Genomic DNA, 15,673 nt, shown 5'->3' with positions numbered 1-15,673 from the left:
GAATGTTATGTCAGTTGTCCAAGGTTACATATGGTCTTCAGGGTAGAAATGGACATTTCTGAATCCACATAATTGCACTATTACCAAATGTATTATCTCCTTTTAGTCTTCTTTGGTTGCATACTCTATTGGCAAATATTTGTTAAACATGATGAACTGACTACATGCAAAATATTTGTATTCAATCCTTGCCTGCTTGGTAAATTTCTTCAATTCTGAAGTTGACCAGGTTGTTTATCTCTGATCCCTGAATCTAGAACTAGTTTCCTCTACAGTTTCTAGACTAATACTATTAAATATCATGCAGAATCTGACTTAAAAAAATGTCTATTTCACCTCCATTTCAGAAAGGGTCAAAGCTTTTTTCCATTAGTCATATCATTTTTTAAGTTATTTTCTTATTTTGCATAGTAGTTTTTGGCTATAGCACGTTTTCTCCTTGTCCCACCTAGAGAAAAACATAAGTGGATTAGAGGAGAAAGGGCTAAGTCACGTTGCAATTCCTCGGCCGTACTTGAGAAACACAGGTGGATGAGCAGCTAGATGCACCAGGGCCCAAGGCAAATATAAATGGGAGCCATGAATATAGATGACTACTCCAAAGCTCAGGTTACATAGATAGTTTTGTAATTTCTGCTGCTTTTTAACCAGAACCACTTCCCTCATTACCTTCATCTATCACTTGCTGCTTGTTGAGCTACTTTAAACCCTAGTTCAGAAAGATGGCCCTTGAGATAGAAAGATGTGAAATCAAAAGCAGATGCTTTAATGTACTGGGGTCATGTCTGGGTCTGGAAATAGAAACAGGGACAGCAGGTTTTTATATTCTCTTGAGCAAATCCCAAGACATTCTTTAAAATGAAGCAGTCAAAAAATATAATTATTTCCATTAGTCAAAGGATACCAGGGCAAGATTTGTCAAATAAGAGACTGCAAGAATTTCTCCAAGTGGAAAGTACCGAGGCAATCATTGTTACCAAGGCATGAGTACCGAGGCAATCCTTGTTACCAAGAACTTTTGTGGGATGTATGCACCCTTCTCCCTCATTTCCAGATGTTATTGGATGAGATGTTAAAGAAAACAAGAATTAGGGACACCTGGGTGGCTCAGCGGTTGAGCGTCTGCCTTCGGCTCTGGGCATGATCTTGGGATCTGGGATCGAGTCCCACATCGGGTTCCTTGCAGGGAGCCTGCTTCTCCCTCTGTGTCTCTGCCTCTCTGTGTGTCTCTTATGCATAAATAAATAAAAGCTTTAAAAAAAGAAAGAAAACAAGAATTAAAAGACATAGACACTGAAAGGAAAAGGGTGGGATAGGTGAAAAGAGGGAGGATAGATGGCATAAAAAAGAACAAGTTTTTTTTAATAAAGCTTTTTGTTTATTTATTTATTTATTTATTTATTTATTTATTTATTTATTTATTTATTTATGAGAGAGAATGCACACATGTGTAAGTTGGGGGGGAGAAGCAGGGGAGAGGGAGAAGGAAGGGGAAAGCATCCCAAACAGACTTCATACTGAGCATGGAGCCTGACAAGGGGCTTTATCTCAGGGCCCTAAGATCATGATCTGAGCTAAAAACCAGAGTCAGATGCTTAATTAACTGAGCCACCAGGTGCCCCCAAAAGTAAAGTCTTGAAATCAGATAGGCATTAATTTAAATTCTGGCTTTTGCTATGTGTCCTTGCCCAAACTGGCTCATCTCTATAGTGGACACAGTTATATACCATAGGCCAAATGTAAACATTAAATGAGATGTTGAATGAAAAGAGCCAGCATGGTGTTTGACAGAGCAGACCCTCAATAAAGAGAGGTGGCAGTGACTGGTTTTGTTGTTGTAGTTGGTTGTTTGTTTTTTAGAGGAAAAGATTGAAAAAAGGGAAAGAAGAAAAGATGTTCTCATTGAATAGCATATCATTCTCAAACCAGATTTTTAAGAAATTTCTATTTCTAAAAGTCTACCTGGATAGTCTAGGATCTTTTAAATAAACTGTGATCTGAACTATTCTGATAATTCTATAGTGTATGGATACAAAGGTAAAGCTACCCAAAATAAAAACTGAAAAAGTTTTTGAGTGTACTGTTCATTTCAATCAGAATCACTTGTGGAGCTTCTGAAAGAAATCACATCCCCAGTTATGACCTCCATCTAATTTGTTTTCAGTAAGTCTTGGGCAGGGCCTAGACATTTGTACTTTTTTAAAAGTTCCACATGTATTCCACACCCAAACAATGTTGTCTTTTGCTGTCATAAACACTACATAAAGTTGGGCATTTGAGCAATGTGAGGCTCCTCCTACCACTATCCTAAATCAATACAAAACATCAGTAAAGAAATAGACATTCAACATTGCAATTTTCCTTATCAGATTAAAACCTACAGTTACAAAATATTTTATTTTCTGCATCTATTGGCTCAAACTTCCTCTGTGTTTAAATCTATTTATAAAATCAAGATGTGGCCTACAAGAAAGACTATGGAAACACAATAAACTCTTCCTCTACAATGTACTCCAAGTTTTAACTACCTTCATGGGTCTATATAATGACATTAGTAACTTAATGACATCTACTTCAAATGTGTAGAGAAGCTCACCCTTGAAAATGGGACAATGACTGTATGTAGCTTGTCATGTTCTGAGGAGTAATCAGGATAACATTAAGTAATTTGACATTTTGCTTCAATTTTTTTGGATGCCTCCATCTGCACAAGTTATCGATTGGTGTATGGAAAATGAATTATTTCACTTCCGAATGGGTCATGAAGGAATTAAGACTATCAAGACTAAATGGCTAATAATGTACCAAGTTTCAGTAGAAAACACTTCATTGTCCATTGATCCTTGTGGAGTGCACTTTTTATTCAAGATTACAGCTTTGATTGCTTAAAAAAACCATTATTTCCACCATTCCAAAAGGAAAATAATTACAAGAACAAAAAGTGTTTATTCTTATAAAGTTAACCATTTTGCAAAGCTTTGTTTGCAAAACCCAAATGAGCTTATAATGCATTTATTTTTAAATAAGCAACAGAAAAATTGTTCCAAATAAATTTTAAAATGAAATGCCAGAAACTTGGGAAAATGTACTCAGTGGGCCAAGAAAACAAAAGAATGGATGGTGATGAGAATTTCCCTTCTCTTTCATCAGGTTCCACTTAGCTAAGGTCAGTCATGCAATTGCAGATAAACAAACAAAAGAATTTACATTTAAACATGGTACATTACTAACAGGACTTCTCAGCACAGGGGAGAGAGGCCATCTTGTTGCTTTCCTGCCTCATGTATGCACCAGCTGCTCCTCATCACTTGGGGAGCAAGTAGTGAAGAACACTAGTGACTTATAATTAAAGTGAAGAAATTCCATTCAGATGTAATCATAAAGGGAAATGACAGAGACACAAAAGAAATGCAGAAATTAAAAAAAAAATTTTAAACCCACTAAAACCTTAAAGGCCTGAAGTGACCCCACATTATTAAAAAAGAAAAACAAAACAATATATTGGCCTTAAAAGAATTTTCCTTTTGATAGGAAAGCCACATCAATTGAGATGAATTCTGAGAAAAGGCAGACTTGTTGGTATGAACGGATATCATTTTAATAGCTTAACAATGCAGATCAGCTGGTGAAAAAGGAAGGGTGGCCACTCATCAATCCTCTAATTATTTACCTTTTTTAGCACGCTGGAAGCTTTTACTGAACACTGAGTTTACCAGATATGCTTAGTCTTACCAAATAAGTTTAAGGAAAAAATCACTTTGAGATACCCTGAATACCTTCTGTCTCTCATAAATGTTTAGACACAATGGAAATCTTTATTCAATAAATTCATTTTATTCCATGGCTCATTTGTGCATTCTCTCTTTCTCTCCCCCAACATCTTCTGTCTTCTCTCTCTCTCCCTCTCTTCTTTGAATAAGGAGAAAAGGCCCAATGTCTTTTTCACTATGTTTCCAAGACACCTACACAGAAACATACCTCTGTGGTGATGAAACAGATTAATCTTTCTTTGAAATAGTCCCTCATATAATTTTTAACCTGAACAGAAATTACAGAAATAATTTAGCCTCATGGGCGTAGTAATGGAGGCAACGGCACCTTTCAATATTTGTGTGGGCCATCAGTTGAATTAGGACGGGATGGATATATGGCAAAAGAGTTGCCTAATATGGAAGAGTAGAAGAAAACAAAATGATGCATCAACGATATTTGCACAACTTTTTTGCCAAGTTACCAAAGTACTGATCTACTCTAGGTATCAGAGCCAAATGTGACCCTTCAGCTCAATTTTTATATTCTCAGACCCGAGTCCCTGACCCTAAATTGACTTGTATCACTGAGGGTAACTTTACATCATAAACAGCTAGTTCTACTATTTGAATAGTTGGGAACCTAAAACAATATATTCAATGCACAGAAGTTAATGAAAGTCTATTAAGACTTGCTTACCAGATTCCATCAGCTCTCTTTGTAACAGCACATTCAGAAGCTTTACTCTTCAGAAACAGGTGAAATAGAGGAAATCACATGAACTGAAGAGCAATGGAGACCCCATTTTATTTTTTTTAAATTTTTATTTATTTATGATAGTCACAGAGAGAGAGAGAGAGGCGCAGAGACATAGGCAGAGGGAGAAGCAGGCTCCATGCACCGGGAGCCCGATGTGGGATTCGATCCTGGGTCTCCAGGATCACGCCCTGGGCCAAAGGCAGGCGCCAAACTGCTGCACCACCCAGGGATCCCAGAGACCCCATTTTAGAAGCTCCACCACAGGCCATGTGATTTAGAAATAATAACATTTACGGAGAAATTAGTATTTGCCAGAAACTGTTTTTAACACTTGACATGTATTAAGTGTAGTCTATATAACAACTGTATGAATTAGATGATGTTATTTTACTGATGTTGAAACAAATACAGAGAGTTTCAAATAGCTAATTAGTGAGAAAGCCAATATTTGAACTCCTGGTGCTAGTTGGTTAAGAATCATGCTCTTATCTCCTCTATGTTATACCATTCTTTAGCATTATTTAATTTGTCTGACTCTAATTTATGAGAAGGCAAGAATTGTGATGATTACATAATACATAAAATGTCCTTAATGTTTTATAGTTCTACCCTTAAGGGGACTTCTAATTCCAGTCATGAGGAGGTAACATAGACCAGATTTATTCTCCTGCCTTAACAAGAAAACTATCAGGGGGTGAAGGGATATGAAACAATGATATTCAAATATAAAACTGGTAGCATGGGCCCAGTAGTCCCTGAGAAAAATGAAACAAATAAAATGGCCTCTATGATTGCCTTCAGAGTTTCCAGGCTGCAGTACAGAAAAGGAGATCCCAAATATAACCAGAGGTCTTCCTGAATTGAGGGTACAAGATGTTGGAGTTCAAGGAGGCTAAAAGATCTAGAATTAGTGGGGCAGAGTATCAGAGAGAGTTATGCAGAGAGCAGCCCCCAGAAATCTGAAAAGGGGTGCTCTTGAGTTTTTGGCTGAATACTAACATGCATGTGTATGAAAGGAAATTATCCAAAGGTAAGGAAGGAAGAGGTGAACAATTCCTGAAATTCATACAGGGCTGAGAATAGTTCTATTCCAACCACACTGATTAGAAGGATCTCCTTGTACATGGGGAATTCAGTCCTCAGTATGACATTGCCTTAGAAGTGGGGATGAATTAGTCTTAGACTACATTGTGTTTCTGTCCTAATGAAACTTAAAAGCAAGGCTTAAAAGAATCAGACTGATTCCAAGAACTTTAACTGCAAACGAGAACAAAGCCAAACAAAAATCATCATTCAAGTACACATAGTTTACAATATTGACATCCCATCAAAAATTACTAGGCATGCAAATAAGGGGAAAACTATGACCCATTTTTAGGAGAAAAATCAATCAATATAAATAGACTCAGAAATAAAAATATGACAAAATTAGTAGATAAGGGTATTAAAACAGCTATGATAAATAAGTTCAAGAAGGCAGAGGGAAAAAAACATGAACATGATAAAGAAAAATGGAATATACAAAAAATAACCAAATCTGACATGAAAGAAATGCACTGAATGCAATTGAAAATAGATTAGACATTGCAGAAGAAAAGATCAGTAAACTTAGAAACAGAACAATAGAAAATGCCCAAAATAAAACAAAGACAGGGGAAAAGACTAAAATATGAACAGACCATAAATGTGGAACAATATCAAATCATTTAACATGCAAATAGAGAGATAAAATATTTGAAAAATATGACAAAAATTTTCTGAATTTAATAAAAACTATAAACTCACAGATCCTATAATCTCACCACACACCAAACCAGATAAACATTAAGAAAACCAATCTAATGCACATGATATTTAAATCGCTGAAACCAATAATCAAGAGAAAATCTTAAAAACATTCAGTGAAAAATGCATCACATATAGAATACTGGAGGTAATAATGACAGCAGACTTCTTTTGAGAAACTATGCAAGCAAGAAGACAATGTACTGACAGCTTTAAAATATTGAAACCAAAACTCTCAACCAAGAATTCTACAACCAGCAAAAATATATATCAAAAATGAAGGTGAATTTCAAACTTTGTCAAATAAAAGCTTTAAGAATTTATCACTAGAAATTCTTCAGAGGGAAAATACCAGATAAAAATTTGAATCTCCACAAAAACATGAAGAGCATTAGGAATAGTAATATATGAGTAAATTAAAAAAACATTTTTTGCATGTTAAATTTCTTTTTTTGAAAGATAATCACTGTTTAGAATAAAATTAATAATAATGTAGTATGGACTTCAATATACATATAAAAGTAAAATATATGCTACTAATGTAAACGATTTGGTTTGGCAGGAGTCACTTAATTTCAGTTTAATGATATGCAAATGAGAGTATTTGTATTAATTCAATCACTTCACTTAAAGCACTTAGCATAGGACCTAGCATATAGTCATTAAGGTTAACTATTGACGTTACATTTATTCCTGTATAATTTGGATTTTTACATGGAAGATAGGTGTATATTATTCAGTGCCATGACAAGCCATATTGAGGTTGCAGGAAAAGGGAAAATCAGAAATGCTGATCCTTTTTTTATTTAAAATTTTGATATTGTGTCCATCATGGTCTTTTTACGTTATTTTTTATTTTTTTAAAATATTATATTAACATATTATTAATGGGAGAGGGGTTGATGCCTAAGTCTAGTGACTCAATCTTTCTCCTCCCAGCCTGTACCACCATATAAATAAAAGAAGTGGGAGAGAGGCTTATTCCTTGACTACAGTGCTCACCAATCAAATATTGTAGAGTTATATAGGTATGGCCTCCTACTCTGAAAGAATGGGAGTTGTTAGTAACCTGAAGGTGAAGTGTTTTTTCACTATTAAGGCATTTCCTATGCCTTCTTTCAAACACCTAGTTCTCCTAAAAGTATTTTTACAAAGAATTCAGTTTACTGAAAAGTTGTTTGCACAACACTTCATAAAAATGTTTTGCTGGCAAAATGACCTCAAACAAGAAAAGTAATTTGGTAACACTCATGTTCAGTTTGTGTCAGGTATTGTCCTAAACATTTTACATATGTCAAATGATTTACTTCTCTCCATAGCCATATGAAATAGGGACCATTTTAATCTCTATAGATGAGGAAATTGAGATCCTTTGATGTTACATGACTTTCTCAATATCACACAACTGGTAGTGGCAGTCAGGATTTGAAACTAGGTTTCTTGATCTGGGGCCTCACTCTTAACCACCACACTACATGGTCTTTCACTCCCAAACTTAGGAGGCCGAGATCCAGAAAACCATAGGATTTCAGTAGGCAGCAAACACATCTAGGACCCTTTAATTCCTGCTTTTTATGTTCCCAGACACTGACAAGTATCATGGGTGGGTAATCATATCAACAGATGATTCCACTGCCTAAATATTCAGGAATATAAAAGAACATTCTTTATGATTTATAGTTATATTGGCTGTTCATTGGCAGAAAGAAACACAGAACACACACACACACACGGGAATTCATTCCACTTGTCAAGTGTAGAAAGCAAGCACACTTGGATCACTTAGGCCTGTGCCCCCTTTTTCTCATTATGATATCTTTGCAGTCATGAATTCCTCTGACAGCATGTCAATTTGGAAAATGGTATCTCTGTTGAAAGCTTGATGAGTACATCTTATTTTTAATGCTAACTAATTCCTGCTTACAGATAATCCTCCTCGAGTGATGTTTACATAAGATACACAGAAATGACAGGATAAAAATAGTTGCTATGAAATTCTCCACAGGCTATAAACAGTTTTAACTTTTGGCAAAAGGACTTTATTATTTACATACTCAGACAAATATAGGTCATACTCTTCTCAGATTATTAATGTTCTTCTGCAAATAACTCAGTGCGTAAATATACCAATGGAACCCCTTACTGTGTCTTAATTAAATTCTAGCAATCTTGTTCAGAGTTTTGTATATTTGGTTTATCTTAGGATCATCATTAATATATATCAACAATATTGCAGTCGAGATCTTTTCTTGCCTTCTTTTTTAAAAAAAACAAATACAGTCAGAAGTAATTTATTTCCACTGATAAAGTCTAACTCCAAAATCTCAAGATTCCAATCCCCCACTGTCCAAATGTCCATAAACTTCAAATAACATCAACCCAAATGCCATGCTTCTAGTAGAGAATGAAGTGGCAGATTCTGTAACTGAAGTAAAGAGCACACTGGTTTACATTAAAACAGTTATTTCTCTGTCAAATCCTCACAGCAAGAACAGAATCTCAGTTCAACTTTTTTAGGCCAAATGAAGCATCATGTTTATAAATAAAGCCTTCAGTCCTTTTCCTCTCTAAGCAGTAAATTCTTTGCAACCTCTGGCATCTGCAGTATGAACATCTGTCTGATTTAGTTGCAGGACAAAGTTACTCTGTTATGGAAAAAGCAAGCATTTCTCCACTCAACACCATATCCCAAAACATTCCTAAAATGTAGGTGTCCTATGGGGTCTGTGGTAGGTGGAATAATGATTCCCAAAGTATGTCCATATCCTCATCCCTGGAACCTGTGAATACTTAAATTATATGGCAAAAAGGGCTTTGCAGATATGATTAAAGTTAAGGACCTTAAGATGGTGCAATTATCCTAGATGATTCAGGTTGGCCCAATTGATTACATGGGCATTTAAGATAGAAAAACCTGAGGTGCTTGGGTGGCTCAGCCAATTAAGTGTCTGACTCTTGATTTCAGCTCAAGTCATGATCTCAGGGTCATGAGGTCAAGCCCCATGTCAGGCTCTGTGTTCAGCATGGTGGCTGCTTGGTATTCTCTCCCTCCCTCTTCCTCTGCCCCTCCCCCTGCTCCTGCAGGCAATCAATCAATCAAATCTTAAAATAAATAGGAAAATCTTTCTCAAATGGATTTAGACTCAGAAAGAGAGATAGGAGAACAAATGGCCAGAGATGCAGTGTTGCTAGCTTTGAGATAGACAAGGGACTGGACTTGGGTCCCCTCAACTCTGACCATTAAATCCAGTATTCCTTGACAGCTGAAACCCTATGACCATTGAGTGGCGTAACTTGCAGGAATGCAGAAGCAGGATGCTTACCAAAGGAGGGACTCAATTAGAAAGACTGGTGAAGATCTGACCTACCTAGTCTGCACCAAGGTGGACCCCCATGCTAATGTCTCACCCACTTTTTCTTTCATTTTAATGCTAAAAAATCATGCCCAGGTGTGGGATTTGATATGCTAATGAGATAGGTACATGTTTTATCCACTGTACCTATGGATCCAACTTACTGTATCTCTTCCTGCCTCTACATGCTTAGATGTCACTCCTTTCTTGGTATAGCCTCTTTAAAAACGGCTTGAGGTCTTTGTTCTGAGAATTGGCATGAAGGACTCTTTCCTTTGTGCTGCCTCCCTTGTGATCGAGCCTAAGCCCCTATAAGACATCTTGCCTGGAAGTTCTCATCAGGCCCTCGTTTGATTGCATTACTTGAGAGCCCAAGGACCTGAGTCAGTAATAGGTTTAAAGTTAGAGAAGGGACCACAAGCTAAGGAACATGGAACAGTCTCTAGAAGCTGAAATAGGCAAGAAAACAGACTGTCCCCTACAGCTTTCAGAAAGAAATACAGTCAACACCTTGATTTTAGCACAATCACAACTGTGTCACACTTCCAACCCACAGAACTGTAATAAATGTGTGTGTTTTAAACCACTAAGTTTGTAGTAATTTGTTACAGTAGTGATAGGAGACTAATACAAAATATATTCAAGAGGCAACTGAATCAGCTCCACAAGGAATATCATTGCATCTTTAAAAAAGATATTTTTAGAATCTACTCCTTAAAGGAAATACATTGTGAAAATTAATTTTATGTGTCAGATGGACTAGCCATGGGGTTCCCAGAATAAACATATTTCTGGGTGTGTCTGTGAGGGTGTTTCCTGATGAGATTAGCATTTGAATCATAGATTCAGTAAAGCAGATTACCCTCCCAAATGGGCATCATCCAAACCATTGAGAGCCTACAAGAACAAACGGTGTAGGAAGAGGGGAAAACTTTCCCCTTTTGCTTCCTGTCTGCCTACATTGGGACATCTCGTCTCATCTTTTCTGGCTCTCAGACTGGAATTTATACCCTTAGCTTCCCCAGTTCTCAAGCCTCAGAATAAATTATACCAGAGGCTGTCTTGTGTCACCAGCTTGTAGATGGTATATTATGGGACTTCTTTGCCTCCATAATCTTGTGAGCTAAGCCAGTTCCTCAAAACAAAAATATATATTAATTTATCTATATACATATAGATATCCGTGTATCTTACTGTTTCTCTAGAGAGCCCAAATACATGAACTTTCTCTTTTTTAAAAGATTTTATTATTTATTTATTTATTTATTTGAGAGAGAGAGAGAGAGAGTATGAGCAGGGGGAGGAACAGAGGGACAACCAGACTCCCTGCTGAGCATGGGGCATAACTCAGGACTCAATCCAAGGACCTGAGGTCAGGACCTGAGCTTAACCAGCTGAGCCACTCAGCCACTCCTGAACTTTATTCTCTTCATGCAGAACCATGTATGCTATTAGAACATGAAAAATTTATTAATCTTCTATTCTCCAGGAAAAAAAACTAATAGAATGTTCTTAGGTACTGAAACCAGAACTACATAACTGTAAACCTCAAGCTTCAACAATTTCTCATCCTTCGTTAAGATGCAACATCCCCAGAATTTCCTAACAGTTAGCAGCTCTTGATTATTCATATCTTGGGTTTGCCACCAGGTTGTAAGGATAAGAGGTTTGGTGGGGAAGGACAGATAAGTGACACAGCCCTGACTCCTAGGTGATTTCCTTAGAGAACCAGAGTTTTACACCCACCTGGGGTGTGATCAATTTATCATTTACTCATTCCTTAAGGAAATAGTGTTTATCTACAATTTCCAATCACTGTGGTAGGTGCTAGGGATACAATGGTGAATGTGACAGGCAGTGCTTCAACTCAGAAGCTGGAATTTACTGAGTTTACAGAACAATGAGAGTTAATAGAACAATAAGAACTTCTCCCCAGCTCATAAGCACCTGGTTGAGAATTTTGCTCTGCAAATAGGAATAGAAATGACTTAGTAACTGACGTAGTTTCACAACATAGGTGAGCTGATTATATACTTGGGAGTTGGGGGACGAAAGGAAAAAGTGAGGCTTTCAAAATAATTTTCATATGCTAAAGAGGACCTATAAGACACTGGAGACCTTGCCATTGTCAAGTTAAGGTTATTTTTCCTTCTAGTAAAGCATTATTAACATTAAGACAGTTGGGAATTTCCTTCTGAAAGTTAGGTTATTGATAAGGATTTTTTTTTCTGAAATCACTAAGACATTTGTAAAATGTACAGTTTACACTTGTAAGCTGTAATCTCTGTAAATTAATCATTTGTTTTTCCTTCCTTTAGCTTTAGGGAAGCCAAAAGTGACTGAGGAATGTCACACACATATTCCACCTGGAAGGGGAGGAAGGGGTGTTGCCCTGTGTCTGCGTGTGCTTTGTCCTTAGCTGGTCTTCTGCTCCTTCATCAGTAATTACTGAGACTTCACCCTCCAGGTGATTTCCAGCTTTACATCTAAACCCATTCCTGACCAGAAAGAACAGGACTGCAGTGTTCCAACTTTATTCTATTCTCTGCTCTACAAATCACTTTTTCCGTGCACAAGCTGAGCAAGCCCTTTTAACCTGGTTGTTCTCAAATTCTAGTGTGCAAAGGAACCACCTGGAGTGCTTGTTTAAAATACGAGTTCCTGGGTGCTCATCAAGCTAGCCTGATTAGGTGGGTGTAGCATGAGAGCCAAGAGTCAGAATTTTAAACAAATATCCAGGTGAAATCTGTTCAGATAACTACAGATTGCACTATGACAAACACGGATTTAACTCCTACATTTTTTATATCCATAAGGCTATGATGTTATTACATTTATTAAAAAATAATTTTTGATTTATTCTGAATTTTAAAAGTCTATTCATGTTGAAGAAAAAAAAATATACAAACAAATCAGCCCACCTTCAATTATACAAAGATAATCACTTAACATTTGGTAGATTTTCTCCCATCTGTTTCCTAAGTGGATTAGAAAAATATTTGAAGTCAGGCTGTATATAAAGGTCTGGGTCTTGCCAATTTCAAGTAAATATTATAAACAATTACCTATATGATTAAATCCTTCAAAAATGAAATAGCTTTTGATTGGTCTTCTTTTAGGTTGCTTAGTAAAGCTTAAAACTTTCTGTCAATTTTACATACTTTGTGATAACCTTATTTAAATATTTTCAAATTTTGTGACTATTAAATTGTTTCTATTATACTTTCACATTTTAAAATAGTGTCAGATTCAAGAGTAAAATTATATAATTCCTGATTCCTAGTCCAAGTTTTGTCTTGGAATTTCTTCTTTGAGATGTCATTGTGGCTAGTCTGTGAGGAACACATTCAGGGAGCATTGTAACATGTAGGAAATCTACTAATTCTTATGTGTTTAAGTTTTAGAAGGAGACCATATTTCATTCTCTTGCTAGTTCTAATTAACACTAAAGTTGATAATAACTTTCTGTATGATTTGCAAATTAATAACTGTCTCCTTCCTAATATTTATATTCATTGATTTTTCTTATTCCATCCATTAAAAAGCAATGCTAAAAATTACTAATAACTCATATACTTACTTTATTCCTGGTTTTGACATTATTCTAGCCTTTCACCTTTAAATGTCATACTATCTATTTATTTCAGGCTGCTCATTTTAGTATTTTAAGCAAGTTTTCCCCTGTCATAGGTTACTAAGACTCTTGATTTTAAGATCAAGAGATGTGGCATTTTGGGTGCTTGGATGTCTCTATTGGTTAAGCCTCTGCCTTCAGCTCAGGTCATGATCCCAGTGTCCTGGAATAGAGCCCCCACATCAGGCTGTCTGCTCAGTGGGAAGTCTGCTTCTTCCTCTATCCCTCCTCCCTGCTCATGCCCTCTCTCTCTCTCTCTTATGCTCTAATAAATAAATAAAGTCTTCTTTAAAAAAAAAAAAGAGCTGTGGCATTTTGCCAAATAATTTTTAACATCTACTAAGAAAACAATATACATACATTTATTTTCTTTTCAGCTTAGTCTAGCTTAGTAAAACAAATTGAGAAGATGTCCATCTTATACTAAGCTTTGTTTCAGAGCATAGATTTATCTTTTCTTCAAAGATTTAAAAGAATTTGCATTTAAAAAACAAAATTGAATTTCTGAGAATTTCTTTTTGATGCCATGCATGTGAAAAATAGGTTGAGTATAAAATGCTTAAGTCATAGTTTTCCCTCAAAATCTAAAGACTATTGCATAGCATTTAATATTTTGAAAGAGATATAATTCATAAATAGCTTGTTTCTTCCCACCTGAATGTTTGCAGGAATTTTTCTCTTTTTCCACCTAAATTTAAAATATGTTAAGTGTAGGTGCAGTTTCTTTTTTATTTTGCCTGAATTTGATAATTGCTTACAAGGTGAAAACTTAAATACTCGTGGCAAATTTTCTCCTCTTAATATTTTTTTTATTATTTATATGTCCTTTTTCCTCATATTCCTAGATTGAATAGCCTGGGACTACTCTTCATATTTCTTATATGTTATCCTATAATTATTGTTTAAATTTTTCCATGAGTTTTGTGACAATTTCTCAAAACTGGTTGAAGATAGTCATAATAGATTCATCAATGTGTTTTCAAATTTGTCTTCCAGGTTTTTTACAGCAGCATCCCTATAAATTAACTAGGCATATGATATTGCTTCCTGAACTGAGTTACTGTCCTTATAAAGTACCAACTCCAGATAGGTCCCTACTTCATTCAATAAGCTGTTTCAATCAAGCACAAGCTATGAGCAGCACCATGGCAGTAACTCAAGGTCCACGAATCTCAGAGATTTTACTGAGATTGAGATGTGTGTGGCACTCCCTATATCTGCTAATTGCCTAATGATTAAACTGTCCCAAGTCTATGTCACTCTGAAGGAAGGACCAATCAAGCTGTGAGTCCCTACAAACAAAGAAAAGCCTGCTTGGCAAAATCCCTTTAATATTTGCCACCTCAAACAAATAAAGTCTCTCCTTTATCAGATCCTAAAAAACAAAAATTAATTAATAAGATTCTTGATGGTATTCAGACCTAGTTTTCAGTTATGATAAGGGGTTCCCTTCTTATTATGGCCCTTTGTCAAACGGGCATGTGGGACAAAGTCTAAGGTGACAAACAGACTCAGACCATGTCATCATACAAGAACATCATCATTCTGATAAATACCTCAACATAAATACAAAAAAAAAAAAAGAAAGAAAGAGTGGAGAGTTAAAATAAATCATTCAAAAACTATGTTGGACAATAGTAATGATTTAACATGAATATTACTAAACTCCAAGAAGAGAAAGAAAATAGAACATCAAAACATTTAGAGATAATGGCTAACAATTTTCTCAAACTGATGAAATACAGCACATCACAGATCTGATAAGCTCAGAGAATCCCATGCTGTATAAACAGGAAAAGACACACATAGACACATGACGGTCAAATTTATAAAAATCAAAGACAGAGAAAATCTTGAAGATAAATATAAGAAATATACATAAAGAGAAACAAAGATATGAAATACCCTAGATATTTTGTCAGAGATTACACAAATCCAAAGATAACAGACTTACATATTTAAAGAATTGAAGGAATAAAACAGTAACAAAAGAAAAAAACAAACAAAATCTGCTGGCTCAGAATTGTATATTTAGCAAAAATATCTTTCAATAATGAAAGTCTTTTCATAAACCTAAAGCTGAAATAATTGTTAGATGTGTACTCAAAAAAATGTAAAGGAAAATCTTCCAACAAAAGTATGGCACCATTTAAAAATATGGATATTACACAGAAAAATTAAGAGCAAGAGAAATGACTTTTTAAAAGGATGCTCTATGAAAAAGATATTGTTCTTACTTTAACTCCTTTAACAATAATTAACTGTCTATAGCAAAAACAATGTCTTTTTTTTAAGATTTTATTTATTTCTAAATAAATACACAGAGAGAGACGAGAGAGAAAGGCAGAGACACAGGCAGAGGGAGAAGCAAGCTCCCTTCAGGGAGCCCCAT

Source organism: Nyctereutes procyonoides, unplaced genomic scaffold (assembly GCF_905146905.1).
Source record: "Nyctereutes procyonoides isolate TBG_1078 unplaced genomic scaffold, NYPRO_anot_genome, whole genome shotgun sequence".
In the NCBI taxonomy this organism is placed as follows: domain Eukaryota; kingdom Metazoa; phylum Chordata; class Mammalia; order Carnivora; family Canidae; genus Nyctereutes; species Nyctereutes procyonoides.
Note: the sequence above shows the minus strand (reverse complement) of the source record.